The sequence below is a fragment of the Triticum urartu genome, unplaced genomic scaffold (assembly GCF_056163025.1).
Source record: "Triticum urartu cultivar PI428250 unplaced genomic scaffold, HENAU_Tu73 scaffold2, whole genome shotgun sequence".
Taxonomy (NCBI): domain Eukaryota; kingdom Viridiplantae; phylum Streptophyta; class Magnoliopsida; order Poales; family Poaceae; genus Triticum; species Triticum urartu.
Genome location: NW_028260368.1, coordinates 6,949,217 through 6,969,068, shown reverse-complemented (window position 1 = coordinate 6,969,068; position 19,852 = coordinate 6,949,217). Strand labels below are relative to the sequence as shown.

At 43.5% G+C, this 19,852-nt stretch overlaps 1 pseudogene; it reads right to left on the bottom strand.

Moving 5' to 3' along the window:
- Positions 1 to 1,878: 1,878 nt before the first annotated feature.
- On the bottom strand, positions 1,879 to 3,262 carry LOC147952518 (uncharacterized; annotated as a pseudogene).
- Positions 3,263 to 19,852: the final 16,590 nt, after the last annotated feature.

Genomic DNA, 19,852 nt, shown 5'->3' with positions numbered 1-19,852 from the left:
ATGGGTTCAGGAATGCCATGCCAATAACAGATAGAGCAGCTAATGGTCAAGCCAGAGGCAGCAGGTCTCATTCCAGACTCCACTCAGAATACCCGGCTCTTTTTCTAGACTCCACTAGGAAGACCTTGCTCTTTCACAGATACGGGGATCAGACATGGCTATCGCTTCGACAGCTTCTCCGGATGAAAAGACGCCGCCCAATGGATGGAGTTGGAGGGACACGGAATCCTGGATATCTTGCCTTGGTTCCGACTCTAAACCGTTCTAAACAGATTCTTTCTGCATACTGATGTTGGCAGTTATGCCTAGGTGATAGATGTATGTTGCTGGATTGGAAAGCTATACGATCCCTTTTATTCAATTATGACAGCTGAGAGGAATTTGGGATGGCCCCGCTAGAGTTTCCAAAATGAATCGAATTGAACCCTATTGTTTTTTTCACTCTAAATTCCATAGTATCAATACAATAACCTTTGAGAAATTGTGAGAACGGGAAGATGCAGTGAAAATAGCCGAAGAGTTGAGCAACCCCTAAAAGCACTCACAATGAATGGTACCAGCGGATACCAACCAGATAGAAACATGCTGAGAAATCTCTGTTATAGCTGAAACTAATATACCAATCCTATCCGTGACCCTTTCCACATTCTTTTCTTAGTCACCTAACCTATGACTGCTTTTTCTTTTAAGCTTTAATAACCTTAACATTCGAATCTGCATCTGCTATTTCAGTTCTGTCTAAAGATACTTATTCTTTGATCACTTGAAACATAGTAGAAAGCATCTAAAACAGATATTATTGTGGATTCCCTCTCCTTGTGGCTGGACTCCTTTTTACATGGACAGACAGGGAAAGTGGAATCTGAGGAATTAGCTGGAACAGACTCACCTTAGCTTTGAACGACTATATCCCCTCTTCTATCTACATATGGATATATATGGTCTTTAATAAAGGAAGATGATTTTAGCCGAGGACTAACACAGCTTCCATTTTTGCAGCACATCTCTCAGTGGGAATAGCATCATCCATGACTTCAGGCACAAGCTAGCTACGGGTAAGCACAAAAGGTAATGACGAGAGGGCCGTCCTATGTACCCTGAAAGAGAAACTATGTGATAGAAGCCCGCTTTCCCTCTCTTCTATCCCACCTAACCACTTCGGGTATCAGTGGCCTCGTGATCTCCATGAACAGAGATCACTACACAAAAACAACTATATGAAAAAACTTGCTTGCTTCTTCGAATCTCGAAATAACAGAACATATAGAAAGTGTTTTTGTGATGAGACCATTCTCTTCGGGGAACCTATAGAAAGATTATCAGACGGCTTTCATGATATTATGCTTCCTTGCCCGTGTGGAACATGTGTGAGCATTATGTTTTTCCAACAAGTGATCCGACTGGAAGAAGTGTTATATGAGGACTTCGAGATCAAATAGAGAATCTGTCTCTCCATTCCTCGTGAGCCACTTATTTCTCCGAAATCAGAGATCAGAGTGATTTTCCTCCTTTTTCCCAAATAGTCGACGGTCTTACACCATTGGGATACTTCGGATAAACTGGAGTACATATATGAGAGACCGGTGCTAAAACCTTTTCTCGAGATATCTTCCAGATTCTTAGGGTCCTTGCTCCGGATCTCGCCCCCCGGTGCGAAAGCAGTTGTGGGTTCCGTAGTTTGAGAATTCTACTAATTCCAAGTATTCCATTATTATTATTAAATAAGAGAATATAAAAAAGTAAAGAGGAGAAGACATAACCAGAAGAATTGTGAGAAATAAGTTAATTTATATCAAGTTGAGGCATTTCGATTTGGATTTCAAATAAGAAAAGAAAAAAAAGATTTTGTGAAATTTAGGAGTCGTTCGAAAGCATCAAGAGGAAGAACTCAGATAGAAAGGCAGGCGAAGTTGGCGGCCAACCTAATCCCCCTCCCAGTTGTACCCTTGTGCATCCCCTTCGTAAACGATTTCCACTGGATCTGGAGATTCCCGGGTCCCCCCGAATCGTCATCTTCGGACCCTGAATCATCATCCCACCCTTTTACGCTTCCTCGAAGAAGACGGGCCTGCCTCGTTCGCCCCATCATTTGCTTTTGTGCTTTCAGGGGATCCCGTGGAATGAGCCTCCTGCTCTTCCGCAGGCGCATCGGGGTCGGGAGAATCTGGTTCACCGAGCTCGGCGCGGCGAAACCGCTTCGCCAGATTGGTGGCTGTTGCGACGAATTCGCTTCCATCTCCGGCTTCCGTATAAATCAGAGAAGATTTGTTGAAGAGTATCTCCTCCCTCACTATTCCACAATATAAGGACTTTCAGTGAACGATCGCGCAGACTCACCCTCCTCTAAAGGAAGAGGAGTGCCTACTTCGTTAAATATTCTTTCAACCTTGGAAGTCAACTCCGAAATCATGGCTTCGGGATGGGCGGCGTGCGCCATTTCCTGCTGGAGGTCTGGTAGTCCGCCAACGGGAGGTTGGTCTATGGGAAAGTCACCCTCGTTAGGAGCATTGGTCATGACGAGAACATTGAGATCCGCGACATTCTCATTCCCAAGATGAAAGGCTATTCCTTGAACTCCGAATAAGACAACTAATGCCATTATTAGTACTGGCAACGCAAGACCAAACGATGGTATAGCAATGAACAAAAGAAATGACACTTGGAAATAATGAACGAAGAATCATTGGAATTTCCCATCTTTTTCAGCTCTGCTCCCTAAAAAAAGGGGGACTTTCTAAAGTGACTGGGTTTTTTACCCAAGAACCTGCTATTAAAGAGAAAGAGACAGACTAACAAGAAACAGCCTTTACTTATTCCTACCTGGGACTGAACACCTACACAATAGAGATTTGAAGAAGTAACAACATTGTTCTTTTTAAGTACAGTAAGATTTCGACAAAAAGAATGGGGGTCTTCCCCTCGCTTTGAGGGTCGCTTGAATTTGAGTTCGTTTGCTGGTCAGGATCGCCTCGAAAGCCGTTTGCGGGCGCATACGTTTTCTCGCTTCATTGTTATACGATTTTATTCAAACGAGATCCCTACCTACGACATAATTAGCGGGTCAGCCTGCCTTTAGCCTTGGAAGAACTATTTGGTTGGTACTTGATAATTTCTATCTGTGGCTACTCCGCGAGCCCTTGCAAAATGGGACTTCCCTAGCTATCAGTCTAAGAATGCTTCAACGAGAAAACAAGCTGTCACATGACATCGTCTACCAACTGAGCTATTTTCATCGCCATTGAAGCAAGTTTAACGCAAGCTCTACTCCGGAAAGACATGAACTCGGTTCCCGTACTGGTCACATGCAATTAGAGCCTATCATCCGCAGATATGGGCGTATGTCTTTACTATACGCATATTTTTATTCATCCGTGATAAATGAGTGCTTCTCAATCGTTCCCAGTCCCATCCTTGCGTCTCTCTCCCGGTCATGCCCGTCTTCTTCGAATCCTCCTTTACGATGGTGGTATTTTAGATAGCCTGAAAGGCCCCGTCAGCGATAGAAGCTATGGGTTTTTTACTTGCGGTAGACTGTACCTTTTTTATTTATTTCTTACCAAGACTCTCTTCTACGGAATTCCTGGCGTAAACCCCCGGAGGGCGTGCCCCGCAGGGCGTTTGTTCAACATAACAAGAGCAGAGCTTCAAATCAGCTCATTTTCTTTCTCATGTAAAAATGGGTACTCCGCTGCTTTGTTTTTTCCTGAGGATACCAACTTAACCGATGGAATGGAATGCATTCATCATCGGTATGGATTTGATACCAACTCCCTATCGTTCTTTCGTCTATTATGAGATTAAGACATTAACATGCGCCAGTAACATTAAGCATGATCGTATCCGGAGGAGCTAGATTGTAAAAAGATAAGGAAACCTTAGATGCTTCATGATTTTCTCTTTGGCTCGATTGCTTTATATTTGTCTTATTTTAGGAAGGCCTAAGAATGGAAGAGAATGAGAGATATTCATGTTATCGCGAGCCGCAGGAGACGACTAGTCATGTACAACCATTTCGATCGCTTTAGCGTGCTGTCTTCTTGTCTCTACTCGAGATCTATTCTATAATTTGACATGTGTGGCATGGGGGCCGGCGGTATTGTGTGTTGTTGAAACACTGGTAGCGAAAACTAGAGTGGAATGCTTGACGAAGACACTGGGGTTCCATGACGGCTACGCTGTAGACAGTGAGGGACGAAAGCTAGGGGATTTTCCCAAAGTGGTCATACTCTCTTACTGAGTTATCAAACCTGCCTGCACCAGCCCAACCTACCGCGACACTTGGTCGGTACGTGCTGTTTATCTCCACGCTATCTGTGACAGTTAGCACGCCTCCTTTATTACAATCTGTGTATTATTCAACTTAATTAGATAAAGGCCTCTCATTATTTGTTTAAATCTTTGCTACTTACAGATGTGATTGGTGTCGGGAATCCTACCCAAACTTGGAAAAGAACTATTCTATTTGGCACTTGAGAAACCGATATAGGATTTAGGTCGTCCCGACCAGTAACAAAAGGGAAATTGGGCCCATTCACAAGAAATGAGAATTCTCGTTCGTATAGTATAAAAGAAGGAGGTCGGCAACCGTGCTTTGGACAAATTGACTTTCTTCGCCATTCTCCTTTTTCATCTATATACACAATTCTACTTGATTTGCCCTTGAATAGTAAGCCCGGAATTACTAAATTGTATGGTTGTTTTCCGCGTGGTGAGCAGGATCCAACCCATCGAGCGGTGGCCCTATCCAACGGTTGGTTCTTGTTATAATGGTTGGGGAGACCTTTGATTGTGAATACCAAGTGGAACAAGCGAGTAAAGAGGGAAGGCAGTCTAAGTTTCCAATCCAGTGTCCTAAGCGCCCTGCTTTCGTCTTGATTTATTGCATAGGTAGTGTGCAGCTGCTGCCCGTTTCAAACTTGTACTCCTCTGGTAGTGTAGTAAAGCCCATTAGAAGTGAGATTCGTTGATTCTATCAATAATCTTAAACTTAAACCTCGTGAAGCCCTACCCTAGGTAAAGGGCTTCTGCTACCAGACGGATTGAGTGAGGAAACGTATGCACGGCTTCACTATTTAGTAAGGGCAGCGGCTTATAGAGTAGGAAAGGGTGTGGCCATAGTTTCCTGCACACCGAAGCCTATTAGTGACCCGCTTTGGAGACTCATCCCAGGGAAAAGGTAGGAGCGCCAAAAGCATCTGTTGGTGGGTAATCAGCGGAGCAGCTTCTTTACACGCCGAAGTAGATATGTATGGTCAGGGGAAACCGACAAAGGAACCATAAGCTAGAATACTGGTATCAAGAGATGACAGGTACAACCCCATCTTCTATTCTGAAAGGAAAAAAGAAGAGGTGCACACGGCTAACTAATCTAAATAATGAGTGAGAAAAGACCTTCCTTCGTGGGCATTGACCGCTAAAGATGCCACTGCTTCTCAATCCGAGACAACAACTAACGCTTCTTTTGGTGTTACTACCCCAAACCCCAATCATTCCTGTTCGCTCATACCACGTCTCAATAATCACTCCAATCTGACACCTGCGCCATGTTTCTCGATCAAAAATGAATGAACTTCTGGTTCAGAAACCAATCGTGTGGATACGTGGACACAATGGGATTATTCCTGCGAGTAAGAAGCGTTCACAATCGGGTAATTCGTACCTCCAGCTGTCTTTAAATAAATATCTCGCCTAGCAGGAACCTAAATCCAACTAGATTAGATGGAAATGCGTATCATGTGAGGAATCAATCCTACACTCCTTTCTGGTTATTTGAAAGTCGTGCTAGCATTCTTTTTTATAAACAGGAATGGAAACAGAGCTTTAGCCTTACTTAGCTTTCTAAAGAGAAACAACTTATCTCCTTTCCTTTTTACAGGTGTACAGGACCCGAAGGGAGAAATAGACCCGCCACCGGACGAGTTAAGCGCTAGGCGTTTTCTCGCTGGTTAGCGCATCCGTGTACCATGGACCCCATAACCCATTGTATGCCCTAAAGCCCTGAACCCCACTTTCTCCGCCTTTCGAAGGTCATACCACTAGTGTAGTACTGAAACGAGGATTGCGCCTAGCGTAGGACACCTAACTTGACTCAGCATCCCTTGCTAAAAACAAACAAGGGGGGTTTGTTGAAACAATGGGTACTTCCGGAATCGAAGCCAAACAAAGGGCGAAGCCTAGGACTTGAAAGAAAACGGAAGCAGTGATACGAAACCAAAATAAGAAAGAATTAGACGAATAGGACTATCTTATTAACAGTGTTTTTCAACACACCCTCATCAGATCATTTACGCGGGTCTGACACAGGCAGTGAAGAAGAGGGCGCTGGTAAGCTACTCCTATAACTTGATTTCGAAAGACTTTCTCGCCTGAACAATTATAATAGCGAACTTCACTACCGAACCAACCCTTCTTTTTCGCCAGGTCTTGTCTAGTTACTTTCCAAAGAAAAGAGGATGCCCACTTTAAAAAGGGAAAAGGCAAGGCTTGATCTTATCCACCAGCCTCAGCAGCCCCTTTTCCTCTAATCCAGTACTAAGCGCTATCGAATTGACATAGATAAACATGGAGAGAGAAATCAAGTCCGGCAGTCCAGTCTTTTCTTCTACCAGCTCTAGTGCTAGCTTTCTCCGATCTCTCTGTAGACAGCATTAAATAGGGGTAGGTACCATATTCATAATACTAGAAGGTGATCCCTGCTTAGAGACATGACTGCGAGCTGTTTGTTACCTGATTGTCACCGAGCTTGATGCTGCTGGTCTTCCACCTCACCCATAATGTTGAGGGAAACTTGACCTAAGCGGAAATGGATTGCGAAACCATTGATTCTTTCAAAACCGGTGTTTCTTACTCTAAAAAATAAATGATAGGGTTTAGGTCGCTCTTACTTTCTTAGCGCTTACCGGATATAAATTCGTATTTATCTCCACTTACTAAATAGGGGGTGCGGAAGGGTGAAAAGATGGAATTAAGAATGATCTACGCCATTGCCATTCTTCTCTAATCACCACTTCTTCCTTCAATATCTCCTCCTGGCGCCAGCCAGTGAGACCTTTCGTTGCATCCTCCACCTACCTATCCCCCCTCCTGTTCAGGAACCAACTGGATCAAAGTGAGGCAAAACAGCGTCTATCTCCTAGAAATAGTCTTTGTCGAGCTCAAGCTCAAGATAGTTAAGTTTTTCATATGGCCAGTGGTGAATTGATACTTTAACAGCGAAAAGTGCACCTTCAGTTGGAAAAGAATGCGCGATCTGTTTCATTCGGCTAGGGGCTCTCAACCATTCTTTCAGGTCAAGCGGAACCATGACTCCACTCGTTAGGTCTGGTGACCCTACAAATATTATATGTGAACCCGCGATAAATGTGCTTCAGTGCTGCCGTGCTTTAGAGAAGCTGCCGTGCCTACCCCACCCCAATTGGTCGTGCTTTTCCTGTTTCTTAAGCCACGCGAATGAATCAGGTCTGCGTTTGCTCGGAGGAAGGTGTTTAGCCAGAGCGTTTCTCAGCTCAGACAAAGCTTCTCTTTACGTGAAGTGCCACGGTTCCTTTTCCCTCTTGACCCGGCTTTTCCTATTCTAACGGTAAAAAACTTGTACTGGAACGGCAGCCCAGGGTTCGATCTTTGTTACCCCCACTGATTGTGCGATCTTCTAGGCCGATATTGGCTTACGGAAAAGAAAACTCCTAAAGTGGCAGATTTGGAAGCAAATCCTGAGCTTCCATCAATGAAATTCCATTCAATGTGCCTGGGGTCCCCTCTGTTATCAATAAATGAGTAGGCGCTGAAGACGGCGAGTGCGGCGCATGAGGACGGCAGGGATGAGTTGCGACTCAAGGAGCACAGAATGTAAACAGGCAAGTACCCGCTGTTGATGCATCGTCGGAGTAGGAAAGGGAAAGCCTCGAGCTCTAGCAGCTGTCCCGCGTGCATTGGCTTAAGAAAGGAAGTCGGCACGGGCAATCCGGAATCGATTATGCGCCTCTTTTCCTCATTCAAAAAGAAAGGACTTGTGCGAGTCACCCAGCAATGGCTTTTCACATCGATGATGCATATTTCCAATGCTTTTTGAATTACAATAAAAAGATGAAATAGTTCACTCTGGCATAATCCATTGCAAGATCCGTTCATATTAGCTATCTACTGCCTGACTTGCCCCACTTACTAAATAGGGCTCATTACATTCATGGAGAGAAAGGTAAGCGTGTAAACAAAGCTAGCTTCTGCCGGAGAGAGTTGCTTGCCTCTTGCTGCCACTAAACCCCAATGTGAAAGAAAAGCAAGGCGATCTACCGAACAAACATTTCCTTTCTTTTTTAATAAGATAACATTGGGAGAATATTCTGGGATTTGTTTTGTACCGATTGAATGATTTCGGCAAGCTAAATCCATTCGTTTGGGATCCTTTCTTTCTCCCCTTTTTATACTCAAAAGCCGTTGCCTTTCCTACTCGAAAAATGGCTTGCTCCAATTATTAAATAGGGCGGAGTTGTCCTTTCTTACTCGATAGCCTTTGTGCTTCCCCTATTTAATAAGTTCAGATGGGAAATGCGGATAAGCTTGAGAACAGACAGCTCTTCACTTTAAAAATCCACCCCAGGTATCTCTACCTGTAGGCAGAGGGTCCTCGTTCTTCTGGAGATGCCGCTGGCGCTGCTGAAGTGGATTGGGATGGCTGCGCCAAAGTCTACTGATCCATTAATAATTTGCAACATAAGCTTTAGTGCCTTGCTATGGCGAGGTCGTTCTCCCCGCCAGAGTCGGTGAAGCTTGATAGTATCCTCGCATGAATTCACATACGTAAGATCCCGGTAATCTTCAGGACCATGGACATCGTGAACGAACTGGCCTCTCAATCCTGATGGTGGTACCCATTCTGCTAGTGCGAAAGCTGTTCCCGTTTCTTCGTGATCCGATCCGGTATCAGCGGATACTTGCATTTATCCGGGAAGGGTTGAAACAATGGAATGCAACGCAACAAGAAAACGTGTATGTTAAGTTCTATAGTTGATGTGATGCGGCTCGACTCATCATTGCTCTCACAAAAAATCAATGTTTTCGGTTCCCTTTTTACTCTCGAATTATCATATAGAAAGATGTTCAGATTCAGTTCTCTCTGAAAAGGAAGACGGGGCCCTTAGGGACACAGTAGTACCATTTCAATTGTGCGAAAGGTCGTGTCCTGGTAGCCTCTCTGCTGTAGTAAGATGAACGGTCTCATTGTATAAAACAGTCAATTCTTCCATTTATTAAATTGTCAAATCGAGATTGTGTGGGTGTAGATAGAATAAGTCAAGGCTGTTTCTTGTTAGTCTGTGTCTTCCTCTTTAGTAGTATCCAGGTTCACCTTCCGTTGTTGCTCCTCAGAAAACTCGTAGAATAGTCTAGTCTCATTGGCCCTCGTCGATGGTAACAAACGCTCCAGTCTCCCCGCTCATGGTCTAGTTCTCCTAATCTAACGAAGTGCTCCCTCCCTCCTACCTAGGTGTACCTCTTCATTGGAGCAAACCATCCAGCAACTTCTTACATTTAGAATTCCCTTCTAAGCTGGCTATAACCATCCTTATTGACCAGAAAGGAATTGAGAAAGGGGATGCTATAACCAGACCATAGACAGCGTTTCCACATTCACTTTTGAACTTAGGGAAACAGTGAAAGAAGCCCTCGTTCCCGCTCTTCTTTCCCCCGACTTACCCTTAGAAGGAAAGTAGGGGCCTCGGTTTCTGCAAAAGAAACCTACACCAGTGAATTTCTTTTTCGTAGGTGATCCCGCTCCCAATCGCAGATTTGAATAATCAAGTCGGTATGGGGCTGCTCCCTTTTGTTACTCCCTAAAATATTGGCCTCGCTTGGACATATCCGCGAGGACCTGGGGCGAGGACCTGGGCGATTTTGATCCGTTTCTCCGCGCTCGCCGTTTCAAGGTGAAGATCCGAGTAAGTAGAGCGTAATAGGCGATCCGCCGGGCACTTATTTCGACAGGACCTAAGAACCGTTTTAATGCGTTTCCTTAAGAAATCAATAGATGGTGCTTCAGGAAAAGGGTTCGGCGGGGTGTGGCTTGTGGATGGCTCTGACCTCAACTCCTCTTTTCCATCGGCGTCTCTCCGTCCCACCCCTTTTTTTCGTTGATCATCATCTCCTGGCGTAGCGGAAGCACTCGACGAGGCCTCTACGACAGAAGAGATTCTTGCCCGTTTCTGCCCGGACGATTCCATAAATAAATAAAAAGAAAAGTTCAGAGGAAAACGCATAACCAGAAGAAAAAGATATCGTGATGTAAAATGATCATTCGGACACCCTCACCTTTCTTAGGACTATCAAGCCTTCTCGAATTAGGTCTATGGTAGAAGCTTTGAACGTAGACCCGGATACAAATCTTTCACTCACTGAAAAGTGAAAACCTGTGACTATATCGTCCTGAAGACGGATGCGGCGGGAAGAAGTGGCATTTAGAAGTGTTGCTGACTTTACATTTAGGTTTCGGCATAACAAAGCTTGCACTGTCTTTTCGCACTTAGGCGCACAGCGTGCCGTTGGTAATGATTCTACTACGGTGCTGCAAATTCGCAAGCTGATCCTAAGTAATCGTTGTTGTTCATTGGATTCCTCCGGAATTACTTCGTTAGGATTGAAGAATTGCTGCAATGCTTCCTGAATAGACTCGATTCTCCGTCGAGAGTTTCTTTGAAAGTCTTACCTAAACTCTTCCGACTGAATATGAGAAAGCCTATAAAACAACGAGCTACTATCATTTCTTCATTATAGATTGAGATCTTCTTCGGACTTGATGCACAAATAGATGGAATAGCAGCAAATAGCATATTTCTATCCTTCATATCCGTAGAAAGAAATCTCATCTCCAGGTAACTCCATCTTTTTCAGCTCTGCTCGCTCACTTTTGAAAGGAAAGGAGACTGATCTTGACGTCGGCGTGGGTTCTACCAACGAAACGAATCCGTTTTGGATTGAGATTTCACATAAGCATTGCACAATGATCCGCATTAGGCGGGGAGCAGCAATGATACCGCCGGCCAGGAATAAGTACCTATCCCTCTTATACTTAAGAAAAGAGAAGATAAGCTGGTGTTGAGAAATGAGAAGTGGGCTATATCCCCGGGGACTTTTTAAAAGCAGCTGAAAGGAAATGCTGCTTCCTTTCTATACGCTAATTCTTGCTTTGAAGAGATGTTCCAGACAAGGCATTCTTAAGTCCCACCTCACCTATATCCAACTTGAGGTATTCCATTGTTTCTAGTATAATAAGCAGGTTTAAGCCATGGAAGACATGAGTCACTAAAGTGCTGTTAACTAGATCGCGAAAGATGTGCCAAAGAGGTTTTCCAGCACATGGAATAGCACTCGCAGGGGCATCCTGTCAGTCGCCAGGCCATGCACATTTGAAAGAATTCCCACACACAATGGGAGCCGTTTCAACCATTTCTGCTCTACGTTGCAAACTAGGGGGCATAAGCTACCAAACCCCTGGCTAAGAATCTATATCATACCGAGCAATCATTCCGTCTTCTTGAGAAGAAAGAACGCATGAATCCTCGCTTTGAGCTCACCTACGAGTGCACCTAACAAGGTTTTCCAGACCTAATAAACGTTCATTGCAAAGAAATGTTGACCTCTGATTTAGAGAGGATCAACCACAGTTTGAGAAAAGAAAAGTGCACACCGGCATTATGCCTCGTAAAGCTACCCCCATTCATAGCTTTATTCACTGTCTGCTCGAATAGCTTCATTTCAATGTTAGGATGACCCGCAAGGTCGTCTAAAATAGCTTCCACCTATCTAGTTTCCATGTGGCACGCCAACCACAATCACTTCATCCCTTGGCTTCTTTATCATAGCTGCCTACCTCTTCAGATCAAGGATCAAAGACTACAGGAGCTCAAAGTTATTGTCGCACACTTCCATCTAGGAGATGCATGTTAAGCTATCCCTTGGATTATAGCCTAGGAGATCGATTGGCAGGCCTTGTTCTATGAAAAGAGTATCCTTATGGTTTAGGAACCCCAACATCTATTGAAAAGTATGATGCACCCCTCGGTTTACCAACATTTCCATTCAATCTCATTTAGATTCTATTAACTAACAAGCCGGGATCCAATTCCATTTCAACCGCTGAGGTCATTAACGAACTAGAAAAGAGCTAAGGAACTATTTCCAGATACCTAATCGGGTGCTGAACGAACTACTACTTCAATATGTCATTGCAATTTCAAATGGGTTTCGATGGCACTCAAGCAGCCTCACTACTTCGATCTCAGTAACCTAATGATCTCCCCAAACCAACTCATTCTCGGAAGGAGACATGGCCAAGGGTGAACAAGATATGATGGCTGAGAATCTCTATTCCTACAAAATAACATGATTCACATGCTCAATACCCAGGACGGTGGTTCCTCCCGCCTGGCAGGTCTAAGAATACAACCCCTACGACACAGTTGAAACCAATTGTCTCTCACTTCAAAGATGGACCCTCTGTTCCTTTGAAATGCCTTTGATACATCAATTCTGCACTTTTGAAAGTGAAGATCTAGGTCCAAGAGGAATGAAATGAGCATACCAGGAGTTGTCTATTCACATGTCATATGAAGAATACTTATTTTCAGAGAGTGCCTCCAGGTTCTCTAGTAGCTATATCAAACCACAACTCTGTACTAGCCAAGAGGCTTCGGTACTAACCAACACACCAGGATTCAAAGATGCAAAAAGAAAAAGGAAGATAATACCACTGCTGTAGATGCACGCCCTTCTCTTAGTTGAGAAGAACACAGGTAAGAAAGTCTAGAAAGTTCTGAGACTGGGGTAGGTGAATCCATTGACCTTGACGTAGGGCTTTCCCTCCACCCGATGGTGATTGACTTACTGAAGACCGGCCCTAAGCCATTAATGAATTGAGCCTGGTGAACCATTGATATAGCACTCTGCGGGGCGAAGGCTATGCTTATCACGATAGTTTACAGAAGCTCTTTCCTGACCTGGAATAGACGAATCCTAACAAGATTCTAGACATACGCGGGATGAAACAACATCTACTCGAATTTCATTCACAAAGCCATCAAGGCGGCGCTCAAGAGAGGTTGTTGTCTACCTAATGCCATCCCTTCGATCAGATTGTAATGGCAGTAGCCCCGGTTTCACGGGTTTCGATACCCCTGCAATGTGCAAGAACATCCTCGAAAACGTCTGATGTGACTTCACCTGAAAGTGCATCTGGAACCGCTCCCAGTGCTGATTTAGATGCTGTAGGAACGAACAAAGATTGTGGTGCTGAAACAAACGGACAACAGGATCTGTCCTCTATTGGCGTTTGATAGCTCATTGCTACCTCGCCGGAGGGATGGGGAGATAGACTCTGACCCAGATCTCGCTATAGCCGCCAACGGATCAATTCATTAAGGGCACACCCAGGCAGGGAAGAATTCTCAATTAGTTCATTGAGTTTAGGAAAGGATGCCAGTTTGGAACAGTTGGTGGAGCATGGTGAAACGCGCTCATTTGGAGTGGCTGAAACAGAAACGTACTCGAGAGCTACTCGTCTTCCTAAAAGCTCTAGCAATGCAAGACCTGTCCTAATGCAATAAATACCGGTGCTCTCGAACTCAATCAGCACAGGTACAGGGCCAGGTGCTTCTCCAGCTCTTGGTACCGTCTCTTGTGCCCCACCTGTATAGCTAGGGTTAAGTAACCCATTCAGGAGAAGATAAGAGAAACACCATCTGGTAAGGTTGGATCTATAAAACAACGTTGGTTGACAGAGCTATCTTGACATTATAGGTGGGGTCTTTGGATAGCAGGTATGCTGTGTCAGAGAGCATTGGTGAGATTATCCATCTTATAACCCCCGTTAGACCGACAGATGATAGATTCCCTTCCAAGCCATTGAAACCTCGCTTTTCTTATCTAAATACAGGCGTTAGAATACGTTTTTGATTGAATAGGTTCTATCTGCTTCCCTTCATTATCCGTGTGCTTGTGAATTTATTAGAATCCATTTCAGTAGGACAACAGGGCTCTCGCCTAGCTGATTCTAAAGTGGAAGCAATTCAGGTATCAGCAGATACGGGTACTAATTCACATTTCTGTCGCTACCCCCGTGGTATTGGAGCTTGTAGTGATAAGGATTTTTTTAATAGATAGTTTGTTTTATCCTTGAAGTAAGAGCACTGAGAATAGCTTAGCTTTCCAGCCGAAAGAAAGCATAGAGAACCATCAAACAAATACTGGATGGAGAATGCACTCTTCGTTGCCCAAAGGAAGACGGAGGGAAATGGCCCTTTCTCAGGATGGATTTATTGATTCATCGAGGGTTTTTGGGCTCTAAAACTAAACTTCGACTGGAAAGAATTTCAACCGAGTTTCCCCTTTTTCGTAAAGTATGTCTGAAGTATGAAGCACGTCGTCTAGAATTCAATGTTGGCATTGGTGGAAGGAATCCATCTATATATGATAAACATTTGGCTATTAGTTCATTCTCATAATTGGTTCAGGTGCCTTAAAGAATAGTGGATGGTCGATCCCAGTGTCCGTACTGATTTTAGTGCTCCGCCAAAGAAGTGCTTTGATCCAAAGAAATCAAAAGCAGTTGAGCTCTTTGTTCGAGGACGATCTCCTAATTGCTAGTCCTAATCAAGGGTGTATGCGTCCGCACTCATTGGTTGCTCCTCTACTGAAAGGCTGATCTCAGTATTAGAGATTTTCTTAGGTATTGAATGGAGTTGTGGAACCACCTCCTGTTCCTGGTGTCATGTCAAGCAAGAAAAGAAGTTTTCTTTGGAAAGATCAAAAGAGAAGAAAAAGAATATTCCTTTTTCGAAATGAAGATGTTGTTCTTCACATATTTCTTCAGGGTTGATCGAGCTTCCCGAACCTAATAGACCGGATGAGGTGGATGAGTAGGAGATCCCAAATACTAATAATTCCATCGGGTTCTTTTCGATAGAAGATCGTTGAGTTCTTAAAGATTAGATCTTTAGTTCTTATTTTTATTGGTTTCATTGAAATAGATCCTCCTAAGCAACCTGTGGTAACCTCCAATCCGCAAAAGAAGAAAGTAGTATAGGTCGGAAGAAAAGGCAGACTTTCCTTCTTCTACTGCTTAAGGATCCATAAATTCGCAGATTGCCTGCCCTGCCAAAACTCGAATCGAAAAACGTGATGTCTGGATGCGCAATTGCTCTTATTGGTTGTTTGTCAAATTAATATTTGAGTTATTTTTATTTTTTTATGTTCATGTTCTTACTTTTGAATGTGTTCCCTGGTTTGGTTTTTGGAGCATGCCCGAATAATTTAGATAGATGAAACGTGGAAAACTGGCAACTGAAATAGAGAATGCATAAACAAACTGCTAGTAGGCACCTTGAAAGCTGCTCAGCTAATTCCCGGTGCTCTTAACTTTATGTTTATGTGAGAGTATGAATTCTTTAGGTTGTAAGGATTCTGACTTAAAAAAGTATATTCCCGTTTCTGAGGACAATGCTGATGATGGTGGAAACAATGATGATAATGGTAATGGTTATACTGAGTCTGGTAAAGATGGAGGTGATACCGGTGATGGTAATGGTTAAGATTCCGGTATAGGTACCGAGGCTCTGGTAACGGTGGACTTTCTGGTGGGGACACCCAGGATAAATTAGACGCACCTGGTAGGAAGAGGTTTATACGTAATAGGTAAAGAAGCAAGGGATGGGTTTGTTTGCAAGTATAGGTATAAGCACCGGTGTCTTAGGTTTCAAAAGAAAGGCATCTGGATAGGTTTCTGGATAGGGATTTTTAAGTTTAGGGGGAAGGGCTTAATAGGTTAAGTCAGTTTAGAAATATACATCTTGAAAGGCATTTAGTACAGTAGGTTTGCAAGGGTAAAGATATGCTTAATAGCACAGAAGGGCGCTAGCTAGGCTACTAAGTAATGCCAGTAATAGGGCTAGCACCGGTTTATGCTACTTGAACTCTAGAACTAGGGTAAAATATGCCTTGTTTTCTTTCCCTTGCTTGTGATGATTAGTTCATCAAGTCGGAAAGGTAGCTTGGGCAAGTCATTTGATACAAGAAAACTAACCGCGATCAATAATCCTCCCAGTTGTTGTGAGCCCTAAAGACCCGATCTGTAAGGAGTTGGTGTGAGGTTAGGTGCAGGAAGTTAATGCTTAACAATCGACGACTTGAAATTGATAATAAAGGTTAAGAAAGACGGAAATTTCTCTACCTATTGTAGTGTCCGAAGGTACTAGGAAAGGTGGTTAAACCAAGATAATAATGCCCATCCGATAAAACCATCCATCTCAAACAGTCAAGTGGTTGGGTACAATGGTCGTTCCTGCCCATAAAAGAGTCTTCTCTTCCCAAATAGTAAAGTGAGAGATAAAACTAGTAGCACTCTGTACCCAAGGTTAGCTCTTTTCCTTCATGCTGATGGTGTGTACACTCCACTTTTGCTATAAGTGTGAAGCCTTGACTGGCTATCTACTTGCCCTTTCTCTTTGCCCGGGAGGGGAAAAGTGAGAAGTATGAGTAAAGAAGAGGAGTTAAGATGGTTGGCTCATAGAAGGAAGGCACTTTTCATAGCTATCAGCAGACTTTCGACACCGATAAAAAGGATTCTCTTTTCACTCGTTATTTGCCCTCATAGCTTTTCTCCTTCTATTCTTTTACTTAATCAAAAGCAAGCCCATGCATGAATATACGTTCGTGAAATAGGATTACTAGGCCTAGTATAGTTGTTCAGCTAGTTTGATACTCTTCCTTCTCTCGTTTACTCAGACAGATGAGACTTTCCTTCTGCTTGGCCGCCTACTGTTCTAGCTCTCCGATGTTCCTTGCCCGTAAACTACTACTGCACTTCACTTTCCTGTCTAAATGTAACCTACCTATGTCTACCACTTCCCTGGTCTCCTTCTTTTGTTTCTGGTACTCTTTTATTGCCGTTTGAAACTGCTAATTCCACCATTCGTCCCGTCATCCCTTAGTGTGTCGTTAATGTGTATATATGAAAACCTATGGGCTAAAGTAATGCCACCCAAGGAAGAGATTCCACTCCCAATGGTATCGAACAGGCTTCTATGATGGACTGAACAGAACTTTGAGGAAACTACCTAAGAAAATGAAAAAAAAAAAAGAACAAATGACAAACTTTACGTTGCCGGTTTTAGCAAAACTTAGGGAGAAGACAGCGGAGGAAATTAGGTGAAGTACGCCAGATACAAAGTACGGAAAAGTATCTAGAACTTCCCCCCCTGGCCCTACTCCCCAACCTAGAGTAGCTAAGTGTGGAAGTAAAATAAACCCTTGTTCATACATGGGCTTTTCTGGTACGAAATGGGCCACTTCAAATAGGTTCATTGCTCCGGCCCAGAATACGATTAATCCGGCATGGGCTACGTGAGCTCCAAGTAGTTTACCGGACAAATTGATAAGTCTGGCATTCCCAGCCCACCAAGTAAAGCCGGTGGTTTCTTGGTCACGACCAGCTAAAACGAAAGTTCCATTAAAGAGCGTTTCCACGTGTAGAACCTACTAAGGGAATATAATATTTTCATGAGGCTGATCCTGAGCTGCCATCCACGCACGAATACCCTCGTTTAAAAGAATCTTTTTTGTGTAGAAAGTATAAAATGCAGGATCTTTCGCTGCACGGATTTCCTGGGAAACGAAGTCATAGGCACGTAGGTTCAGAGCCAGGCCAACTACGCCAATAGCACTCATCCATAAACCGGTGACGGGTACAAATAGCATAAAGAAATGTAGCCAACGTTTATTAAAAAAAAGCAACACCAAAGATTTGGGACCAAAAGCGGTTAGCAGTGACCATTGAATAAGTTTCTTCAGCTTGAGTTGGGTTAAAAGCGCGGAAGGTATTTGCACCACCACCGAGAACTGACTCCACAACCGAGAAGCGTGTCAGCCTTCCTTATTCAATCAACTCTAATTTAGTACAAGTACGATCAAGAAAAGTAAGAAGTTGAACCAGAGTCACTATTATTATTAGTAGTATAGTCAGTTGTATATGTACCTGCACGAATCTTTCAAGTAAGTCATTAGCCATAAAGTCCAAATAGAGTAAGAGTAAGTGCATCGACGTCTAAGGGTGTAGATCAGGACTCATTGATTTCAGATTCAGCTTTGAAGAAGAGATTCTTGTTCAAGATGGTTGTTTTTAGGCTGAGTGTTGAAGAAGCTACGAGTTTGCAAACAAGAAGGTAGAAAGCGGAAGTATGATCAAGACAAAGTGGTAAGGATTGGGTTGACCTTGCCTTAAGCCTCCCGAGTAGCCCTTCAGTTCCCAGGTAGTGTAGAAAAAGAAGACAGTTCCCAGGTGGTGTAGAAAAAGAAGAAGCCATTGGACTACCTTCTCAGGAAAACCAGTGGCAGATCACTTGAAAACAATCACAGCGAACCCTCCCTCAAACGATCTACTTTTCATGGTAGTAGATATCCATGAAGATGCACGAGCTGTGAAGATGCACGAGCTGTGACCGGACGGATAGGGATTTGGAAAAGCTAGAGCTAGAAGAAGGTTTGAAAAGGAACATACCTTTGATTGAGAGATTTTGGATAAGAGTTCATAAAAGGCGTTAGCCAGTTTCAAGGTCAGGAGGGAAAGGAAAGAGCTGAATTGGAATGGGATAGCGATGGGAGGTTCACGTGGCATATAGCTCCTTTTTACAGCATACACCGATGCGCCAGGATAGAGGGATTTCATAATAGAGAGGAGGTGTCAATTTTAGGACAAAACACGGGAATCCTACCTTTTCAGTTCAAAACGGCATACGTGTTACCTTTACTCGGAACACATACATTATATATGAGAATAGGAGCTCCGTCTTTACACGGAGAAAGAGGAACGAACTACTACTTGTCGGTAACAAACCTGCGGCCTCTATGAAAATCCGACTCCCGGTAAATCGTACTTTTCCTCACTCATTCCTCTTTTGGCCTGCATTCTTTTTCCTTGGGAGTACGAATATAAAAATAGATATTGAGATCCGATCACAAAGCGGAAGCCACCCTGTATCAATAGCTTATGAACTCTCAGCAAAGCAAGTCAGATTCCTATATTCAATTACTCGCTCTTTCTGCTCAGTTTCTTTCTTTTTGGTCCAAGCGCGCTCGCAGACCACTTCTACTCTACAATGAATGCCGGATAAACCTTAATCCCGAGCTGGTTTTTAGAAGGAATTTTAAAGAAAAGCAGAGGTGGGGTAGAGATTGTAAAAAAGAATTGTTTAGGAAGGGCGTCAGCCTACGATCTGTGGAATTTAATACTTTACTATCGAAGAGAAGCCTTGAGTAGCTATGAAAAGTGGATAAACGGAGGAGGACGGAAGCAATAAGCCAAATCCGCTTTTCAAGCAGTAGGTTGTTCAGCTTCTTTTTGAAAGAATAAAATAGATAATGTTGATTGTCTTTCTTTTGGTTAAGGATGGCTATACAGATCAGGGGGCGGTATTCTTATTCCTTGGCTCGCCACTTATGAAACAAAACTAGATATTTCTTATTATTTTCTTAGGAGCTGAGCTCCGCATGCGGTTCGATTAAGATGCGGCAAAACCTATCCATTAGTCTTGGCGATGTCAGGGATGGAGGGAGTCATCAGTCGCACAAGTTTATTGCTAAAGCCAAGACAGGACATAATAGCTTCTAAGTAATGCCATTGTGCCCGCTTTCATCATGCCCAACTCAAAAACCATTTCTCCCTTTTTTCTTCCGCTTGACCCTCAGCTGTTATATGTTAGTTTTCTTCATTTCATGGTACGATAGAGTCTACTGTACTCGAAAAGGTGGGCTAAGGTTACATAGATTGTCTCCTTTCTTCGGGAGCGGGATGGCATCTTCGACCACCGAAGAA